Below are 23,147 nucleotides of genomic sequence, written 5' to 3' on the forward strand. Positions count from 1 at the left end.
CCTCTGCCTCCTCTGTCTGTATTTCTCCACAAGATTGTAAAAGTATTTAATAAACTAGTAGGAGATCAAGCAAGGTTGTATCGTCCTCTGTGGTTTGTGCGTGTGTGTGTGTGTGCAGTCTAGAAAAGGTATGAGTGGGGATGTGCCAGTTTTATTTCTATTAGGAAGGATCAACAGGAATGTTTTTAGGAGGTAAAAATCCTCAGTTTTCACAGCGATGAAGGGCAAATTTGGCAGTGATGAGGACATATTTTCTTGCATTAATGTATGAACTGATGACAGCCACACTGAAAATGTGAAAGTCAGGTAAAGTCAGAATTAGGCCATGCAGAGATTTAGTCTAATTGTCCCTCAAGCTAGTGATATGTTTGGCCTCCTGTGACTGTACCCATTCACCAAAAATGACTCAACCATCACACACGCGCACACACATTTTGAGTTGCTATATCGGCTCCTAAAATGTGTTATCCGTGCTCGGAGTTCCCAGTTTCCATGGTCTTCATGGTGATGCCATGGTGCGTCTGTGTGTCATACTTTAGTTTCAGTCTCTTTGGCCTACTTAGGCGTGTTGTAAGTAGCACACTGAGCTGCTTCTTCTATCCCCGTGGACTCGGGCTGAATAATTGAGTGGTGCTGAGGCCGGGTAATAAGCTACACTGCCGCTGTAATAACCTCCTGGACAATGTGTGTGAGTGTGTCAGTGAGTGTGTGTGCGCTCGTGTTACTCGTGCGCGGTAATGACTGCTATTACTCCAGGGTTGAGGAAGCAGACACATGCTGTTTAAGGAACCAGACATGTTGTATGAGCATGTGTGTTTTTGTTTTGTCTATATGCAGGCTACAAGAGCAAAGACGCACAGTCTGTTTTGTGATCTCAGTGTCTTTATGAGTCAGAGAGGAAGGAACGTCCTGACCATCAGCTGGTGAGCTGGAGTCTATCATAAGCTTCTCATGCTGTTATAACCAGTTTCAATCTTCAGATATCTTATTTTATGTTTCAGTCATATTTTTATGCCTCCATGACAGCCGTGGCCGGAAGCTTTCTGTTTTCAGGTTGTCTGTCTGTCCATCCCATTCTTGTAAATATGATACCTTAAGACCGCTTTGCAGGAATTTCCCAAAATTTGTCACAAAAGTCTACTTAGACTCAGTGCTGAACCAGTTAGACTTTAGTGGCAAAGGTCAATGTCAGTGTGTGTCCGTCCTGCTCCTACAAATGTGAGGAACTTCAGGGGCGTCATGAGGGAATTTAATAAATTTTGGCACAAACTTCCACTTGGACTTGAGGATGAAGTGATTTAGATTTTGTTTGTCAAAGGTCACTGTGACCTCACCAAACATGTTTTTGAGCATAACTCTGGAATTTATGCACTAATTCTAACATTTTAAACAAATGTCTCATAGGATATTATGATGAAGCGATGTAAATAGTCAAATGTCGGCTTCACTGTGACATTATGTTTTGCAAACACTTTTCTGGTCATTACTCAAGGTCAAAGCTATTTCACATTTGGATGGATACTGAATTGGTAACACTGATCTTGGGTATCCACCTTAAAGATGTTTGAATCATCCATGTTTTAGAATATGTAGCTTCTTTGCCGCCTCATCCATATTTTATACATTGTTTACTGTCATGGCTACGCAGGAGTCTGGACAGACACGGATGTAAACTACAATTTGACTGGCTGGAGGAGCCATACAGCCACAAGATTGTAATTCCAGTTTATATGTTCACGCATATACTTGTTGCATTCTGTTATTTCCGCCATGATTTGTCAAAGTCATCTGGTCATGTTGTCTGATAACAAACTTCCTTTTGTTAGGAAAGGTATCATGTCCAAAAACATTGTGTCTGTGTGTGCATGTATTATCGAAACTACATAACGAGCCAGTCATACGCGTCCTCGGAAAACAAACACGATCACTGAGCAGTTCTGCCCATTGAAATAGAATGAGAGTAGATTAGACACTTCCCATTCAAATCAGCATAGCAGGATGGTCAGAGTGGCGGCCATTTTTCTGCGCATTATTGCCATTGCAAAGAGATGTGGCCACTGTAGAGGGCTAACTTATGTAGAAACAGAGCTACAGCAAGATTCAAACTCACTGAGATGAGATTTTGCTGTAATGAGCAGTGGAGTTGTATAAAGCATGGAGCGGCATCGTTTGCACAGTTGCCTCGCTGCTGGAGAAGAATTAAGGATTGCTGGATTTGATGCTGTCAAATTTCAAATGGTAGGAGGCACCCAGTAAAGCAGGCACCCATCAAACCTGAACCTGATCTGCCTTATTGTGAGACCCTGTCTATCACAGTATGCTGTCATTAGTTTGCTGAGCAGTGTGTGCCTTTCGATTTTGAACTGTGCCACAAACCCACCAGCTGTCCTGAAGGCAAAAAGTCAAAAAACTGTCTAAAAAAATTTATTGGTAAGCAGCATCAAAGGACAGAAAAAAGCAAAACGGCAGCATTGTGTGCACACTAGCCCTTAAAAGTTGTCAAACCAGTGAGGGTGACACGCTTTATGGCCCCACTGAAGTGTGTTACCACCTTAAAAAACTAACAACAATCACTACTTTCTTTTGATCTAGTCAAAGGACCATGTCTACTCTCAGTCTATTTCTATGGTTTTGCCTTTATTCTTTTGTATTCCTACAAAAAAGTTAACACCTGAAATTGTGGGACGTGCTTTGTTGAATAAAAATACGCTGAAATTGTCACCTTTCCCAAATTTTAAGCACATTTGTTGGAAAAAAAAGGTTAATTCTAAATGTGATAATAGATCTGCATTCCACTTATCGCCAAACTTCCCAAATGTGATTTTGTTACTTCATAGAAGTTTTTTATCAACAATATTTTGTTTACACCCCACTAGTCTGCTTCCCTCTGTGTGTGTGTGTGTGTAGCTGAGAAACACCCCCCACTGTCAAATAGTACATACATCTCAGCAGTTTCCCCCCCGCCAAGCACCAGTATCACTGCACAGCTGAGTGAACCCCTCCCCTGCTGTAATCTCAAACCAGCATCACTTAGATCCCATAAATTCTTGATGCACCGTCTTAAACCTGGAATACTTCAAACCAGCTCTGCACTTCGCTCTGCCTGCTCCCCTTTCATCCTTCTGTATTGGGTGACTGAGTGATTGGCTGCTTGTTTGATTTGTTGATTCCATTTAATAATTCAAAAGTAAAATGATAAGCAAAACTCTGGTGCTTACCAGACACTGTGTATATCACACCTCCTGACGCCACCATCTTTCCCCCTTCTGCTTTGTACCTCTCACAGATGAAAGCAATGCCTCCTGGTTACTGAAACATGACAAATCAGAGGGAGAGTGGAAGAAAAGCCATTCATCAAAAAGTTGGAGTTGACAACTGTGTTTTTCTGCGCTGTCGCACGTAGGTGAGTGTGTTCTCTCTCTTGGCTTTGTGTACACTTTGAAGTGCACGTCACTTGTTCTTGTACTCAGTGTTTGTATATGAGAACTGAGGGACTAGAATTATTGTCCTTGTTGTGTTGTGCGTGCAACAGTCTGCTGCAGACAGACGTGCAGACATTTCCTCCTGGCAACCTGTGTCACCCTCCCTCTCTCCTCTTGTCAGTCCGTCCGCGTCTCCATTTTGTTTCTGACGTTTGCTCACCGCCTCATGTTGACAACCAGTATAATAGTCTGTCATTCAATCACCTTGTCGCTTGGCTTTGGTAGCTCCTGTTAACAAAATCACCCTGTTACCCAGCTAACTAACTTCTGAAATCACACACATTCTCCCACATACACACTGAGCTAAAGCTGTCTGTGTGATGGATGTGCGCTCTCAGACAGAACAGTGTGTCTCATCTCAACCTCCAGCCTCACCTTCAGGCTATGCCCACTACCAAGGTGTGTGTGTGTGAGGAGAGAGTGTTTGATCGGGAATACTTTTTCTGAAAATACAATGAAATGTAAAAAAAAAAAAAAACAAACATGCACACATACTGACTTTCTCTCACACACACACACACACACACACACACACACACACACACACACACACACACACACACACACACGCACGCTCACACACACACACACAGGCTCCTAGTGGCTGATAAAGACCTTTTTGGCAGAGGTTCTCCTCTGTGCTGTGGGCTCATTAATGCTCTGAGTGTGTCCCTGTGACTGAGGACTAAGCCCTCAGCTCTTATCAACAGCACCAGGCCTGGTCGGCTACACACGTACACACCAACACCCTTGCACGCACACAAACACACACGCACACGCACACAATGGATTATGAAGAGTGTGGATAAGTCGCCAACATCAGCTCCGATATCCCCTTACAGGACAATGACAGACACCCCCTCTCTCGTCCCTCTGTCACAGCCATGGATTGTGTGTGTGTGTGTGTGTGTGTGTGTGAGGCTTGGTGGATGCACTGCTTTCCAATTGATCCACTTGTATTTGTCGATCCATGTGCACACACTTACTGTCATGGATAGGTCATTTTGTGTGTGTGTTCGGTGTGAACTTGTGCATTGTTGGCTGTGTCATCTTAGCGCAGGATGACATAAAAGCCTCCCCTCCTTGCGGGTACTATTTGTTTCCTCCAGCACACACACACATACACATACACACACATGCACACACACGTGCAAGCACAAAGTGTGGGGTTATTTACATATTTATTACTGCGCTGTGCTTGTGCTCTACAAATTGATATTGTGTGTGTGTGTGTGTGTGATTAACAGGGTGTTGGTGCAGAGTAATGTTACAGGCCTGGTTCAGTGAGGACAGCGTGGGCGGCTGGTGGTTTATGGCTCTTTCAAGTTGTTGTGCGTGTGTGTGAATTGTTTGTTGTTCCCATGTATTGTTGGAGCCCTCAGGCGCTATCTATTCAGCTTGCTGGAGAATTATTATTACTTTATCCTCAGGGAGAGCAGAGGTGACGTACAGCAACACCTGCCACCCACCACCTCTCCCTGCCATGTTCTCTCACACACACACACACACACACACACACACACACACACTTATGCAGACTTGAGGCATCTTCCCCTACACGTGCATTAACACCAAGGTCATCATGGCGCAGCCCCACAGGAGTTACAATCATTGAATCTTGTATCTTGTTGCCTGTTTTTTTTTACACATGTTGATGAGGGAACAACATGTTTACATGCAGTCGTAGGAATTGCTGTTTTTTGTTTTTTCTTCCCAGTGTTCCATTAAAAAAAAAAAGAAAAAAATCCTGCATTATTAAAAAGTCAGGTTTTTAGGAATGTTACGCTACGGTCTCATTTTCAATTTATGCATTTTAACAAATGTTATTATGGGTTTTGAGTGGATTTTATTAGCCCAGAGGTCACAACAATTGTTCCGCCTATTACAGACCTTCAAGTAAAAACATGCAAATCACCAAAATTGATTCTGTAGTTTTAACAACAGCAGCAGTATTATTTTACATCTTCGCGCTCTTAGTTCTCGCTTTCAGCCCAAGGCTGTTTTTGGAGATGCTGAGGACTCTCCTCACATCAAATACCTCTTCCTCCTTTGTCCAACTCTCCCTCTTTTTCTTCTCCTGCTAAGAGCAGCAGACGTTCAATTCACAGCATAAAAAATATATATTTTTTATTTCATTTGGAGCTTTTTAATCTCGGCTCTCTGTACAAGAGAACAAGTGGACCGGATGTCCTCTGGTGGGTTCAGATCTAATCACGTTGAAAGGCAGCCAGTGTAGCCTGCAGCGCTCGATAATTGGTTGACCCCAGAAACACTCCAACTCTTTCTGAGGATTTGATATTTTACGGCTGATGCTAAAATGCAGACGGCTGGTACTAACGATGGCTCTCCCTGCTTTACTGTTTAAGTCATCAGATTGTCCTTACAGATTTGGACCAGTCAGGCGGCCAGCTACTCATTCACAGCTATGTTACCATTAGCATGGCTAATTAAAGACTGCATCTGGGGCCTGGAGAGATGGAGAGGCAGAAGGGGCAGGTTTTTAGTGAGCAACAGTGGCAAAGCTCTGTCAGTGACTTGGGACAGGGGCTGAACTCGAGGTCACAATCTGAAATTACAGTTTGTCCATTTTCTTGTCAGTGATTTGTGTTGATATCTTTTGCACGCTGCAAAGTGTGAATGTTTTTGGCTGTGCATGTTTTGGTGTGTGCGTGGTTGTAACCCTTCGGCGTCTCTGGTGCATGCGTGTGTTCCTTTTGTCTGTTGAGGGACTTGAGTAGCATCTCTTTAATTTGGTCTATAATTGAATTTGGCCCATGGGCATGCCATTCTCTTCTGAGAGATGGCAGCAGATGAAAAGGGGATGAAAAGATGGAGGGAAGGAAAAGGGGACAGGAGATGGCATAGAGAAGAAGGGAGGGAGTGGAGAAAAAGGAGGTGGCATATGGATGGGAGATGGGAAAATGTAAAGAGGTAAAGAAAGGAGATGTAGGAGGAGGAGGAGGAGGGAGGACGCAGTATTGCATCCTCAGTCATCTGTGAGACTTCATAAGGACTGGGCGCATGGGCTGGCAGTCAAGTCAATATGACATATGAATATTGCAGGAGCCATTCTCTCCCCTCCTGCCCTCCTCAATTATTAATGTCTGGCTCAGAGTTGGCTCAACTTTTACTTGAGGCCTTCCTCTCCTCTACTGCTGAAAACAAGTGAGAAACTCAGACATTTGGACAAACAAACATTAAAACGTGGGAAAAAACGGTCCACTAGATGGGAAGAGATGCGGGGGGAAGAATCAGTCGAGGTTAATCTGCTCTGATAATTTATTTCCACATGAGAAATGGAGTTCAATGTTTGTTTTCTGTTTGTCAATCCAAAAGAAAGGAAAGGTCTATACCAATAGTCAGCTGCAGAAATGCATTAATCAGCCATTTTAATCACCTTTTATTACTTACTTTAGACAGGCTGCCAAGTTCAGCGCACAGCACTCTCAATTTCACACATGTCTGTGTGTATAAAGTCTTTTCTCCAAAGAAAAATGTTATCATAAGCTATGCGTGCTCTTAAAGATGGAGAGGCGCCAGGTCATTGTAGTTTGAGGCAAGATGTTTGATATCAAGACGGCTTTTACAGAATACTGCATTTTTTACTGATGTCTTGATGTTGAATCCTTTTGAAGGGTGTGAAAGAAACTACAGCTCATGGCCTTTTTGAAAATCAACACTGCAGAGTTGTGTAAGGGTGCTTAGGATACATCAGGCTCAAAAAGGGTTTAACAGCTGGTTGAAAATGTAGGGCACATGCTAGAGCCGGGTACTGTTCACATTTGAAGCAGTGCCGGTACCTCAAATTTGGTACCTGAACCCAATGGTACCTTTTTTGGCACCCTACTATTTCTGTGGGCAAATAACAAAAGTTTTATTTTTGAAAGTGCTGCAGTCAACATGCCGTTCTGCTCCTTTGCCTTTGCTTTGCTTTCATGTGTTTTCTTATGTGCTTGTCTCTCTCACTCTCTGATTAGACATAACTACATAATTATGAAATTTCTATATTATATATGATTTAAAGTGCAGCACAACCAAGCCTTATACGACGCTGTTTCAAGATAGAAACCAAAACGGACCAGATAGACCGAAACTATTTCTGCAGCGATAGGTCTGGCTGCTTGGGAAGCCGAAAGAGTTCTGTGGCCAGCTTCTTTTGGCACTTTGCAATGCGTCCACCTCCATTCAGATCCAGGCTGCTCTAAGGAGCTCAGTTCTCTCCACTGCAAAGCTCCTCCAAGCTGACCATGGCATCCTGCAGGTAGTTTCTTGGCATCAGGGGACTTTGTGGTGCTTACACCTCCTGTCTGAACCAGGCACTCACACCCAGGTGTGATCGTGGGTAGCAAAATTTGGCACTGATTGATTTACTGTAGTGCTTGTTATTACAATGTTTTTTTTGTTTGTTTTGGCTCTTTTGCCTTTATTTTAGAGGACAGTTTAAGCGTAAAAGGGGGAGAGAGGGATGACACTGAGCAAATATTTGAGGTTAGATTCGAACCTGCAGCCGCTAAGGCAAGGATGTTGTCTTTGTACATGGGGCACCCGCTCTACCAGCTGAGCTACTGTTCACCCCTGGTGACCTTAAAAATACAGAGGTTGGTACCCAAACTTCACATGCAGTATTCATGTGCCTTTGCCAGTCCTAACTGCACAGGTATTGTGTACTCTTGGTTGGACATTCAAAGTGTCTTCGTTCCTGTGGTTTTGAAATAAGAACATTTTATGTAAAACTGTTTTCACTTTTAAATTGCAGCTCAAACCATTACAGTGTGTTTATCCCATATAGATCATTTTTTGCTGGTGACAGATTTTAGGATGAATCATAGAGCCTAAATACATAAAACAAGTTTTCACTCTTGAGCAGCATGTTAAAAAGTTACATAGAATCTCTGTGAGGGGAATATATTTAGGTCATGCTGAGTCAGCTGTGCAGCAGGTGTAAGTGCAGTTAGGGGTTACTCAGCATCATAACCGGCTTTAATTGGCCGCTGTCGATCCTTGTTTCAGGGGTGGTGAATGACCTAGTCGACCTACGTGTTACTGGCTACATTGGTGATATGCCACACATAAATTACACAGGCTGTTTGGAGGATAACCATTAAAATGACTGATAACTTGCGTCATTTTCAATTTGTGTTAAGTATTATTTAAATGAGTTAAAGCGTCGCATTAAAGCTGCGAGTGTCACATCAGATATGTGAGAGCTGATGACCTCAAAAATAATGCATGCATGAAATAAAGTTTTGAAAAGGTCAGGACGGCTATGTAGATAAAATGTGAGGGTTTGTCCTTGAGTGACACCATCACTGGGCAAACTGTTGCCATGACGCCAGCCAGGTTGCTGACATTATGGCTCTTGTTGACCCTACTGGCAGGTCAGGGAGGGAGGTATGTTGGAGGGAGAAGGTAAGCAAAGAGGTAAGGCAGTGTGTCGAAGGCCAGAGGTTTGGCTTGGTCAGTGTGATTGACGGGATGTTGGCAGAACGTCGACACGGCAACAGGGTGACCAGGGCGCAGGAGATCCGCCCCAGCTGTTTATAGGAACTCGGAAAGTGGATGTCAAGGTCTCCCCATGCTGTTTACACACACACTCATACAAGCACACACGCACACACATACACACACACACACACACCCACCCTGTGATTTGAATGTTGACCTTGTTGCGCTGACAGAGTTAGCAGGAGCAACACCTCTCTTTGGCAGCATCATCTGTTTGCTCAGAGCACTGCAGTGTGTTGCTGTGTGTGTTTCTGCACTGCCTGTGTAGTTTTGGTTAAACTCCCATTGGACTCTGTGATTCATCGTTTACATATGCACAAGTTGAATGGATTCACGAAAATGAGAGAAGAGGAATAAAGAAGGTATAAAAGCAACAGTGAGTTTTCAGATTATCCACTGTAGGCTCACAGTGGATTTTAGAGGAAGTTTAGAAAACCTGCTTTGGCTCAGAGAGCGCAGAGATTCAGTCAATTCAGACAATTCAGACTTTGAACTGAGCTGATGAATGCAAAATTGACAAGGTGCAAGTATGCAGGCAAAGTTTTTTGGGAATGCATATCTATCAGATTAGATCCCTGCTGTGAACAACACCCTGAGTCAACCTGCCTGCGTGTTTGTTCCTGAGTGAAGATAAAACGAGAGTTAGCTAGATGTCTTCATCAGCCCGAGAGGCAACATACAGAGGGAAATGGTTGATGTGGTGTTGCTCTGTCAGTGTTGCTCTCTGTGGGTGAGACTGATGTTTCAGAGCGTGGACAGAACTGTAGGTCCGCTCACTGGAGCTCAATGCATGTTCAGTGCAGACTTCTCAGAGTTTAATATCAGAAACTGTTAAATATTGACGAGTCGCTGTGAAAGTTTTGTGAAATTCTTTGTCTTGGGTATTTACTCAAATATATTTTTTGATCTGAACTTTTAGTGTAAACTGTCGCTTTTCGGCAACAGAAGAGATGCTGTGCTGCCAACGCCGTACGAGCCACTAACTGAGATTACTTTAAACAGCAAAATGCTAAAAGGGTATAAAAAGTTCGGGGCTATCATAAAACATTGGGGGTTAGGCCTAACTTTCACTTTTAACAATACTAAGGTTGCACCTGTTTTTGGAACTAACTTAACTGTGGAGCTGTTAGCAATTTTGCTGTCAGCCATGTTTTTAGTTTCTGTTCATAAGGGTGTGTCATTATTACGTCAACAAGCTGGGGTATTGCCATCATCACTACATGATTTGTTTGATATGATAGTATGAAATGGCCTTTCCCTAAGTTCAATTCAATTCAATTCATTTTATTTATAAAGCCAATTATCACAAAACACAGTTTGCCTCCGAGGGCTTTACAGCATACGACACCCCTCTGTCCCTAGGAAAAACTCCCCAAAAAAACCCTCAGGAAGAGCGACTGAGGAGGGATCCCTCTTCCAGGACGGACAGATGTGCAATAGATGTTGTAAATAACAATTAAATTATAATAAACAATGAAATTACAGTTAGCACAGTGTAGTTAGTTTGGCCCCAGTTTTTTTCTGCAGTTTTACCTGCACCTGTGTGCCTCAGACACACATTTTATTTTGAAATTTGAAATGGCATGTTCGTGTCACCATTTCCATTCAAGCGCACCTCCTTCCAAAATATTCAAAACAGTGCTAGCATCCTAGCGCCGGGCAGAAAATGGCAAGCAGCCAAGAAAAAGACAATGACAATATTCACTGATATCATCTAATTACGATTGCAGGCCTCTGAATTGTGTCAATCAAAATCTTATTGTAGCAGACTTTGTGATATCAGCAAATTAAGCTTATGATTTACACCTTTAGTGTGCACATATATTAGGTATGTATACTGTATGAATGTATGGCTAAATGTGGCTCTGTGTACTTGAATTTTGCGTGGCTAAAATGCCTGATTGTGTGTGTGTGTGTGTGTGTGTGTGTGTGTGTGTGTGTGTGTGTGTGTGTGTGTGTGTGTGTGTGTGTGCAGCAGTGTCCCTGCCTGCGTGTTGCAGCTCTTGTAGCAGTGATTGACGAGGAACTGTGAGTGTGCAGTAGGAGCAGAGCTCAACCCCATCTGACTGATCTGTAAATATTCCCTCTTTCTGCTGCCTCAGCAGTCTCTGCTGGAGCACAACACATGGATCACATTGGCAGGGTACAGGCGGGCCGGGAGCGGGGGTGTGTGGGGGAAGCTAACAAGTAGAAGCGAATGAGAAGGGAGGCAGGGAGAAACTATGGGGACTGGAAAAATGGGGGACTGGAGTGTTGGAAAGTGGGGAAGTGGAGAGAGAAGAGTGGGGCTGCAGAGCTATCTTCATCAGAGCTGCAACATTGGGTCCTCAGGCCCTGCTGGACCACCGCCAGAACCACACAGCAGCAAACACAGAGGATTGACTCCCTCTTTCTCCCTCTGTTGTTCTCTCACTCCGGGCTTCTCTATCCTCCTTCCCTGTGTCTCCTCTCTTAATCTCTCAGTTTCGCTATGGATAATACGGCAGAAGAGATGGATGAAAGAGAGGGGGGCTGATAGATGGATACAGAGAAACATGATTTTGATGAAAGAAAAGAAATTAAGTATAACTATAAACGAAGTAAAACAAAAAATCTTTCTCAAGAGTGCATCCCTGCCCACAGCTCTCAAAACAAATCTCAAAACTCATCACAGAGACTCTCATTTTTTATGAGAATGTGTCTTTTTTTAAAATTAATTTTAGCACACTGCTCATTTTAAACATGCCTTTTTTATTATTATTTTTGTTATCTATATTGTCATCTGGGGTTGTCATTTTTTTTTATTTCTGTTTTGTTCTTATTGTGTGATTTTATAAACCTCAGTGCAGTTTTTTGGGCACTTAGCTGCCATCTTTGCTTATCTGCTTTATTGATGGTATTTATGTTATCGTTGGGGTAGCTGCTTCTTGGTTTGTCTTGAAATTGCCTGATTTATTTGCTTAAATTGTGTATTGTTTTAAATTTGGGATCAACTTAAGCACTTTGTAACTTTGTTTCAGAAAGCACTTTATACTGGCCTGGGTTTGAATTCCACCCCAGCCCTTTGCTGCACGTCATCTCCTCTCGCTCCCCCCTTTGACTCCACTGCTGTCTTCTGGAATAAAGGCAAAAAGCCCAAGAAAATAAGTGAATAAATAGATTAATTGATTAAAAAGCACTTTATGAATAAAGTTTTTGATTTAAAAAATTATGAATTAATACTACTACTACTACTACTACTACTACTACTACTACTACTAATAATAATAATAATAATAACAACAGTAATATTAATAATAATAATAATAACATCAGTATTATATATTACTACCTTAGGTTTGGCTGTTTCAGACACCCAAATGCGAATAGATGGATAGACACGTAAAAGTAGAAGTAAAACAGAAAAGGAAACCAAGGGACTGAAGGACAGAGGCATGTGAGATAATAGTTTTCAGTCTTGTTTTCCTCTGTCTTTTTTGTCCCCGGTGTTCAGGCGCTCTCTATCAGCAGTGATGGTGAGCACCAAACGCTTGGCTTCAGATGAAATGGACATATTGATATTAAAGGCCGGTCCTGCAGTGGAGCGTTACTGGGTAATTTTCTAAAGTTAAAGGACATTTTAGTCATGACCTTTATGAATCTATTTCTTTACACATTTCCCTCTGATGCACACATACACTCACACACACATCCTCATATTCACATTTCACAGCAGCGACATGCCGAGTGTTTCGGGGCGGAACTAAAATCTTTTAAAACCACTTTGTAAGGTTGGTCCACTGGCTAATTCCATTCAGTGTGAAATGAAATTGTGAGCTTCTGTGAGGCTTGTCCAAGTCTTGATTCTGAGGCCTGCAGCTCCTTTAAAGAAGGATTTTAAAAAGAGCAAAGGTTTGACACAAAGTGGCTTTGTTGATTGCGTGAAATTAGGTCCTGCATATGGGCTTTTTACACTGCTGCTGCTCTTATGCAAGACCCCGTTCTCCCTCTTATATAAAGCCTGCTAGCATTTCCATTACTCTTTTGACAGAAGTGTATGACAATAGCTTTCCTGTGCGGTAATATGATTACATTAACATGGGGGAATGGAGCCAGTTGCTCCCAGAGAGCTCAAATCAAACAGGCTGCTCTTTGAATGGCTGCTTCACTGCATTTAACAACAAACACAAACACAAACGGACAAATTCCAGTGTTAAATGAGTGCTCAGTAGTTAATTTTTTTCAGCTTTGTGCATCTGTTTACTAGGGTTGGGTATTGCTTGTTTTTTTTTCTCCAAATATCAGTGCTAAAACAATATTTTTAAACAGTGCCTAAATTACTTTAAAGAGAAAAAGAAGCACAAAACAGTTAATAACACTAAAGAATTGCCTTTTTTTAATTGCAAAGGAAAATTTAAACTTGAAATTGTTACTGTATAGTAAACAAATTAAAGAATATGTCAATATATAAATCTGGATAAATTCAAAGCAGTGGTATTGACTTATCACATTTGAGCAGCAGCTAAATGATCCGTGTGGAGCGCTGGAATGCATTTACAGAAATACAGTCTTGAAACCCAGGAACTTGGCTCTTTTCTCGATGATCTCAATAATTTTAGATTCACAGCAGCTTTTCTTTAAAAAATCTAATTATATGAGGATGGGCTCTACATTTAGAGATAAGCTGAAATGACCAGCACGAGTAAATCTGAATATCCACTTACTACACCTGATAACCCAAAATATTGGCTATTGCCCCAGAGATTTATTTCAGACCGATAGCTGGTGTCAGAGATTTGTAGGGTTGTATTCAACTCAGAATTATATTAGTTAGTCGTTAAATACAAATATTCGATGATTCTTTCTTCATTTTTTTGCCCATATAAAGTTTTACAGTTTGAATGAGGCTCAGCAAGACATTCATGTGATACAGCAAAAAAGCCAACAGCGCCAACAACAGACCGCAAATGCGCAACAGCATTTTTTGCAGATGCTGCATTTTTTACTGAAGCCAGACACTGTGTCGTTTTTAAGTTGCTGTGAGCTGTAAATTCACTTCTAAGCAGAATAGAGGAAATAATGTTATCTTTACAGTGCATCCTTTCTCTTCCTCTGTGCAGCTGCATTGCATCCGCTGCAGCCTCTACCAAAGACTAATATGACAGTCAAGAGCACTCAAACTTTTGTTACCAAAACTTTCCAGAAGCACACTGCATATCACACTGACTAGCAAAAGAATACAAACAAACAAAACCAAAACGACTGCTGGACTTGAAGCTACATATGTCTGTCAGCTCTAGAGATTTGACACACTCTTTAACAAGTCTTTGTGCTCTTTTCTCTGCTTGTGCATGCTCACAGGTCAGTTCTCGTGGCCCAAATGCAGCGACGGCAACGAGCCTCTTTTGATGCTGACGAACATTGCAAACATGATTCATAAGGTAAGAGTAATTAGCATTGTTGGCACTGTCACCTGCTGTCATGATATGACATTGTGCACAAATGATGTGTGCAGAGTGTGTTGAGCAAAAGCAACATTTCGGAGGTGCACCATACCTCTAGAGTGCGTTTGATGTACTTCAAAACCACATTTGAACTTCTCTGTTTTCTTCATGCTTGCTTTGAAAAGAGGCTGTCAAAATCCCATCTGAAGCTTACTGCCACAACAGATCCAGACTGACACTACTCTCTGTGGATATTATACAAAACACTCTAGGACACTATAGAGTATTATAGGAAACTATCAAAGGAAAGCAGAGATGCAGGCTGCCTAATGCAGAACCATTCTGTTGTTATTTTATATTTGAGACAAATTTAAATTGCTAGGGTGAATTTAAGTAGACCAACTTTAAAGAAATTGTCTTTTTCTTAATACAGTTGCACAGTAAACAGTCAATTAAAACAAACTGAATATAATATCAAGAGAATATTGACACAGTAACTGCAACAACAAACATCCCTACACTGCATGCTGCATATTAATTATTTTAATTCTTTATATTTCATGTAGTTTTTACTTAATATGTGACCATGCTGTAGCTGTTTAACCCCAAGCTGCTTTGTTGTTACATTTGCCCATTTTGTTCCTTTGCTGTTTCCTAATAATTGCTGATGCAATGACCCAGTTTACCCAGAGGGATCATTAAAGTTTAATACGAGAGAAATTACCTTCATAGTTTAGAATTAATGTTTCATTGCTATAAGACATAAAGTCAGCATTCTCCAGAAACGTCAACAGCCTGTTCTCACTTTCAACTTGTCAAATACCGCTGTTTTGTCAGTGATCTGGTGTCAGACTAAACACACAGAAGCGCCCTTCGTGGTGGTATGAAAGCACTGGGTGGCAGTAGTGGGCAACAACCCAATTCATCGAATACCGCTGCTTTGTCAGTAGGCGTCAGACACTTATAACAGAGGCACCCTTCAGCATTACACTTTGCACCGGGCAGCAGCAGTTTGTAATGCTGCTGGTAACTACTATAGTATAAAGAATTTAAAAAAAAAAACAGCGTAGTGAGGGCAGGAGGAGTGGTAGATGGGTCAAACAAACTCTGAACTTTCAGCCGGGAGCCCGCTGTCCATTTCCTGTCAAAACCATAGTTGTTGAGGTTATTTTAAGAATGTAGTGCGCTAGTACTTTAAGAACAACCATACTTATTTCAAGCCAAATCATGATATTTTATTCTAAACCTAAACCACATACTATTGTTGCCTAAACTTACAGAAATAAACCTTAAAACAAAAGTGTCTAACCTGCTTTGTGGGTTTATTTTAAAAAGCACTCTAAAATGCATGTAATGAGCAGAAACTGTCCATTTCCTGTAAAAACGGAAGTGTATTTTCAAAGAGACACAGTGCATGTAACAAGTATGAATTAACGCACCATTCCCGAACAAGTTGGGATCAGAGTAAATGCATCAAGGTGATGCAAAACGTAAAATTCACTTTGAAGCTTCCAGGTTCGTTCAGCGTTTGTTTCAGTGTTAGTGGTGCTCTCTGTGTGCATGATAGAAAGGCTGGTGAAGCTCTATTCCAGCACATCTCGGAGACGTTCATCCTCCGCTCCATCTGTCTGTGTTGTGGCTAATGGCCTCCTATTCTGTCTGAGAGCCGGGCTGTTACTGCAGCTGATCTCATTGAGCAGATAGCAGAGCACTATTCACAAGTTTACAATACAGCTTAATACTCTGAGACCATCTTTGATTTGGCTTTATGTCCTTATCAGGCTTCTGTATTAGGGTTTTATGGATGTGCGTTTGTGTGTACAGTAAATGTGTTTGTAGGCGGAGACAAGAGGGCAACTGTGATGGTTCCCCTCTGAGCTTTTGCTTCACATTCAGCAAAGGGTCAGGCCAAACAAAGCACTCTTATCACTCTTAGATGTAACTATGTGTGTGTGACAACAGAAAGAGAGAGAGAGGTCATTGTCACCTCGACATTGACCCCAAGTTGTCCTCGTAATTAACGGATAACCTTTAATGAGGCATTGACCTCACAAGCCCTAATCACTGAAATGTCACATTTATCCAGGCTGTGACACATCCTGGGCCTACATATACATGCACACATACATATGCACACACACACACGCTTATGCACGTATGCATACAGTGGAGAATGTGTGAAAAGTGTCCTGTCATGCCGTAAATGTCATCTGACTGTAATGTTCGGGGACTTCCTCTGTGCTCTTTACAGATGGGCTGTGTGGGTGTGATGGAAACAGGCTGGGAAAGATCAGCCTGTCACACTGTGTTGTCATCTTGTATTGAGGAGAACAGTGAGCTGAACACACGAACAAATTAGTTTAATCTGATGACAGTTTTGATTGAATTAAGTGTGTCATAGCAGAATCCATTCCACACAGTTAATATCCGACTATTAGAACAGTTTTTCCCCTGAGAAGACAATGTCAGAATCATTTTATAAATATGAAAATAGGGAAACACTTATTCTACAGATGAGGTTTTAACTCAAGAGACACAATCTCTCACCACAATCGGACCAACTGCTATCCTTTGTAAACTCACACGTCTGCATTGGACAATACGAGAATATCAGGTCACAATTATCCTGGCCAAAATAACAATTAAGCATGATATCATCCAGAAAATCATCAAAATATGCTTAAACTATTGTAATGGCACTAAAGTATACTGGAATCGCTTTACCTGGAGCCCAGTTCAGACCAAAGATTTGTGACTGGGCGATAAGAAACTTGCACGTACTTGCAATGCTTCGGTCTTCAGCGTTCTAAAAACCTGCCAGTTGAGCTGAGACAGTTCACATCACTAACACAGTTTTGTCTTGTCTTTGGTCTTAACTTTACATTTTTTAAACATAATTTTATTGCATCAAAGACAGGACACAACTTTTTAGTAAAAAAAAAATTAAATCTTAAAAAGGTAGGCTTTTCAACTATTGAAATGGCATCATATCTTTCTGTATGAAATATGCTGATGTTTGATGAAGATCCTTTGTATTTTTTTAAGGTTGGTGCATATCACCATGAGTTTATTTTATTGTTTGGTTGCCCAGCAGTCTCTTTAGGTGCGGACATGACAATCACATGATAATTTCAAACCCATTTGATATTAATCCAAACACTGGACCAGAGCAGTATAGAGATTTTAACGCCAGATGTAGTCATACTTAGTTCAGCAGCCTTAATGACACCGTGTCCTAACTGCAAACAAGTGTGATTATATTGTAACACCGCAGCTCTCTGTCTGAACACTGAATTCATTAAATATACACTTCTGTTACAATATGTAAACAAACCACAAAAAGCTCAGCTGCACTCTCAAGATCATACTGAAGGCATAACTACTTGAAAGATGACATTTATATATGATATTCACTGGACAAACAATATAGCCAATAACGAGTAACTTAGCTTGTTTTCAGAAATGTTCAACTCCCTGTAATCTCCATCCAGCCAGCTGGCGCTGTATTTTTGTTTTCTGTGGTAGAACAAGGTATCAGTAGATAATTCCTCATTTCAACTTAATAAATAAGCTTTTCCTCGTCTATCGTGATGCTTTCAAAGCAAGCAACAGGAATACATACAAATGGAGCACCTGACAAAAGTTCAGCTCAAAACTACAGCGCTGTGTCGCTTGTGGCCAGTTTGAACGCCTCCTTCATTTGCTTTATATCCAACATGTTGATATATTGGCACAGTTTTAGTTTTCTTGAGGGACTATCTGCCATGTCCCGTCTTCTCACCCACACATAAACTTTCTAGTAAACAAATACAATGCACCGCTTCCCCCCAGTCTGTTGAAATTTGATCTCCTTCATGTTGCGACGCTCGTCTCACGGCTTGTCAGACACTGGTAGCTCCGTTAATCCATTTATAAACACATAAACATAATTATATGTTAATCATGTTGTCATATTGCTTATTACAAATTCAGTGCAAGTTGGATTTAGTATCATGACGCCATCGGCACAGGTTGCTGTTGGAGGCTATTTTTTAATCTACCAGAAAGTGTCATGACGATAAATGCCAGTTCAGGCAGTTTGCATAAAATCAAACCAATTTAATTTCAGACAATGGACCAGATCTGCAAAACCGAAAAAATCGGACTATTCACAATTAACTCCGTAATAAAAATTCACCAGCATCAACCCTGTTGTGAATGTTTTGGATGGTGACCTATGATAAAATCGTATATTATCCCAGTTTCCCTTCGATCTCTCCTCCTAGTCTCTTTTCTACTCTCTGTCTCTCTGTGTGTCTCTGTGCTTCCTTCCTGCTTCCTATCTGGCCTCTCTTTGAACACAGACAACTTTTTCTGACAGTCTATTTATGGAGGAGGTAGATTGATGTGTGTGAGGTTTCGCTGTATTTCCACAGATACACACTATAAAGAGGAAACTTAAACACACACGCGTGCTCACGTACATACACACACACACAGAACCGTCTCACATCCAGCCAGATATCCATCAGGGAGCTGTTGTTTATAAGAAGGTTAAACTCTGCCCTGGATGTGGACACTTGGGTAAGCTCTTGAGCTGTCATTTTCTTATTGGGGCTAAATAGATTTTCCAGTTTCCGGCTGAAAAAAATAAATAAATGGCCAGTTTGACAAAAGCAATAAACTCACACCTGAACCCTGATGTCACTCGATAGGTCTTCAGGGCTTTCTCAATCTTCTCCTGGAGACCAGAGTGCTGATTTATTTAAATATCCATGAATATTATAATGGAAATGTATGGATGTCTCTTTGATTCAGTGAACTACATGCTGGGATTTTGAAGAGGCAAATAGGCTTTCAAAGAGTGACATACAATAAATGCCTCTAGGTCTACAGGAATGTGAGAAAGATACTGATCCTATGCAGAAACACATACACATCCAATAAACTTTATAGCGTGTTGATGTTAAAGGGTAAAAAAATGACATGTTTGGCTATTCATTGGCTCTGCAGCAGTGAGTGAGGCTGTGTGAGTGTCATTTCACTGTAAATCGGTTTAGAAGTGAAACTGTCAACTTGCATCAAGCAGAAACGTGACGGCCTCTGAATCTTGAAGAGATGCGTGTGTGAAGCTCTGTCGGCTGTTCTGCACTGCAGCCTAATGCAGAGATGTACTCATGTACTGTATTGGTCGCGTCCCCTCACCCTTGTGCGCGTGCACACACACACAGCAAGTGTCAAGATGTACCAACAGACACAATCACATAGATATTCCCCCTGCAACTTGAGCTCTCGTCACGCCTCCCTGACTTTCTCTCATTGTCTGAATCTGAGATGAATACACACTCAAATACACACTCAGAGACACACACACACAAACAAACACACACATACACAATTGCACAAATTATACCACCCGCACGAACACGCTCTTCTTTAGGTTAGAGGACAATTTGTTCAGCATCTGTGAAATTAGACATGGGTTTACAATGTAGCCTTTTCAATACTGATTACTGTCATACAAGTGTGTGTGTGTGTGTGCGTGCGTGCGTGCGTGCGTGCGTGTTTGTGCGTTTAATTCTGAGGAGAGTTAAATAAAACTCGGTTGTGTTTCTTTTTGTGAAGTTCTTTGTGAGCAGGCAGGGAGCTTTGATGGTAATTCAGTGTTTGCACATGAGGAGATACTTCTGATGTTTTGTATATTTGTGGACCCAGGACATGGATTCTTTTTTTTTTTTTTTTTTGCTTCATGCATATAGCCAAAATACTCCTTCATGCAGGACTGCCTCGGGCCTACAAGGATCTGTTAGCCAAGACTGAATTGCTCTCCAACCTTTTTTTATTTTCTGCCAGTAAGCCATCCGTTCACAAGCCAGATTTACCAGTTTACTGTAAAATTTACTGCAAAATATAGCCTGTATATGTGCTGTTTTGCAATATCTATTTAGGAAAAAGCAGTGCTCCATATTTCTATCTGCAGATGGTTAAAGACATGGTTATATGGCAAAATGAGTGCACTGAGTATTATTACAGTGTACTATAATATTGTTTTTATCTTGAATGTCTTGTTCGTGTTTTTCTTTTTTTGTTGCTATGGACTGTCTTGTGAGTCTGAAATAGAGTTAATAATACTTGTAATTTTAAGTGCATGTATAGGAAAAAATTAATATGAGTTTGTCACACCACAGAAAAAAGTGTCACTAACTATCTGGCCAAATTTGAGGTGGGCCACATAGACGATTAGGGTTAAAATGTCTAAAAATTCGTTTGTAATGACGGTTTTCTTGTGTTGATATGATTGTGGCATTTAACATTTTTTATTTCAAGTAATTATTTGACTGAAAAAGCCATGAGAACCTGTTTAACATAGAGAACTTGCAGCACAGGGGATGAACGAGATGGCACAGTTGTTATGCGCTCTCAATGTTTTTTTATCCTAGAGGGGGGGTTATGTTAAGAATGGCTCCAGCGCGTCATCGTGCCATGATTTCAGGCCCGCCCAAAAAATCCTGGACACAAAAATGGTAAAAAAACCAACTAGCTCCACAATGTAGCGCTACAGTTCCCAGTCTTTTCAAGTTTCCAACAAGTATTTTCTAACATGTTTAATGTGTTTAGAAAGAAATCACTGCTTTTGCGTTACCCGGGCTTTAATAGTAATGTTGAGAGCCAAAGACGAGAACCAGATTTTAAAGGCGCTCACATCAGCTTCATGTTGACCTTCGGCCGTAACATGCCCCAACACATTTTGCTTCTTCCATGTCAATGTCTGGTATTTCTCCAAGTAAATATTGAATTTTGGTTTTGGTCTTCGAGTGTGCCAAGTTCCTGGTATTTGAGTTGTATGTGGCATGTTTTTTTTTTCTTTATATAACCTTTAGTTGAGCAGAAAGTGCCCATTTGAGGTGTCCAGTTATATTGTCTGTGGCCAAAGTTTCATGGTGCCATTGAAGTCCTTGTGAAACAATGTTAGTATCTTAAGCTTCTGTACTGAGACGTATTATCTACCAGTGAAATTGAATATTTTATTGGTGTCTATTTATAAGAGGGATTTAAATCAATCCTACACATTTGATTGGACAGCTATAATGTGGGTGGACTTTGAATCTAGCAGAGCTTCAGTGGAGTCGGCTGCTGAGCGGACTGTCGGCTGCTCAAACGCCTCTGGTCAAGTGTTTCTCAAACCACCTGGCAAGTAGTTTTAGAGACCAGATCACACTGGTCTTGGTGATTGTTTATACTTATATTTAGTGCTATCCACTTATGATCAGATCACCCAAGATGTATGTTTATACCAGGTATAAATAGGGCCTATGTGGAATATGGTAAATACAACACGGCCATATGCTGAGTCCTGACTCAATGTGTTGATGAGGACTGTAGTTTTAAATACAGCTCAGTGGAGCATGTAAAATGTACTAGTAATGGGGGAATAAAAACAAACCATGACATGTAAACAATGAACTATCAACAGAAAAATAATATTCGTTTTACACCACACACGGAACACCTTCATCAACTACCACACAAGAGGCTGACCTGAAATGAACTTTGAGATACTGAGGGATGCATAGACTGCAGTAGTTGTGTCCTCAAAATTAGAGTGAAAGAGGGCTGCACTCAGAGGAACCTTTGAACTAGAAAAATCCTTGTCTGCTTGTCATGACGTATTTGGCTTAGAAATACAGACTTTGCTACACGGTATGGCATTTTTCTTCACTGGGGTTACATAGGCTACTGTTGTAGGAAGTATGTGTGGGAGCATATCAGAGAACTGTACCACAAGCCTCTCATTTATGTGTGCAAGTGTGTGTGTGTATGTGAGTGTGTGAGAAAGAGACTGGACTCCAGTTAAATCAAAGCTGCCTCTGTGCTCGCTCCCTGAATCCCCAGTTGGTGAAAACTCAGTTTGTCTGGGAGCTAAAAGAGACTAGTGAATTATTAAAGCTTGCTGAAGCTTCACTCATAGAGAACCAGCAGACCACTGAGACACCACAACACACACACACACACACACACACACACACACACACACACACACACACACACACACACACACACACACACACACACACACACACACACAGACACACACACTGAGAGGGCAGTCCAATGTAATACCCACAGGGTACCATACTCTCAATTGCTACACATGAAGATTGTTGACTGCTCATGCTGAGCAAAGCTGGTGGATTTCACTGTTTGCAACTGCAGATGGACTGCTGCAGTCTTTCAAACATCCAGCTATGGGCTACTTTTACTACAGCTCACTACGGCAGGAAAAATATTATCCCACCTGGCTCACAACATTTGCAGCAAGTAGTCTAAGCTCAACTCGAGAGTCAGACGAGATTCATGAAGAGCTGCTGCTGCTGCTGCCGCCCTTCATTCTTTAACTTTTTAAAGATTCATTCTGATAACATTTGTCTTATTAGATAAACAGTAGATGGAAAATAAAAGACTAAGAGTACTGAGTTGCAACAGTGCTGTGCAATAATTGGCACAGTGACACACCGGTGTTAATGGTAAATGGACTGTACTTGTATAGCACTTTCACCCTGCATTGGCACATTCACACACATTCACACTGGTGGCCGAGGCTACCGTACAAGGTGCCACCTGCTGCTCAGTAATCAATCACATGCACTCAATCAATTAGGGATCAGTATCTTGCCCAAGGGTGCTTCGACATGTTGCCCGGAGGAGCCGGGGATCGAACCACTGACCTTCCGATTAGAGGATGAGCTGCTCTACCTCTGAGCCACCTGCTGTGTTGGGT

At 41.4% G+C, this 23,147-nt stretch overlaps 1 protein-coding gene across 1 annotated transcript in view; it reads left to right on the plus strand.

Moving 5' to 3' along the window:
* The first annotated feature begins 3,295 nt into the window (after positions 1-3,295).
* dab1a (DAB adaptor protein 1a) overlaps positions 3,296-23,147 on the plus strand; it is a 297,375-nt gene continuing 277,523 nt past the window's right edge. Inside the window, 2 exon segments of the mRNA XM_042484070.2 lie at positions 3,296-3,403; positions 14,307-14,386. The gene's annotated coding sequence lies outside the window, so the exon portion shown is untranslated.

Source organism: Plectropomus leopardus, chromosome 5 (genome assembly GCF_026936395.1).
Source record: "Plectropomus leopardus strain MGB_pleo_1.0 chromosome 5, ASM2693639v1, whole genome shotgun sequence".
NCBI lineage: Eukaryota > Metazoa > Chordata > Actinopteri > Perciformes > Serranidae > Plectropomus > Plectropomus leopardus.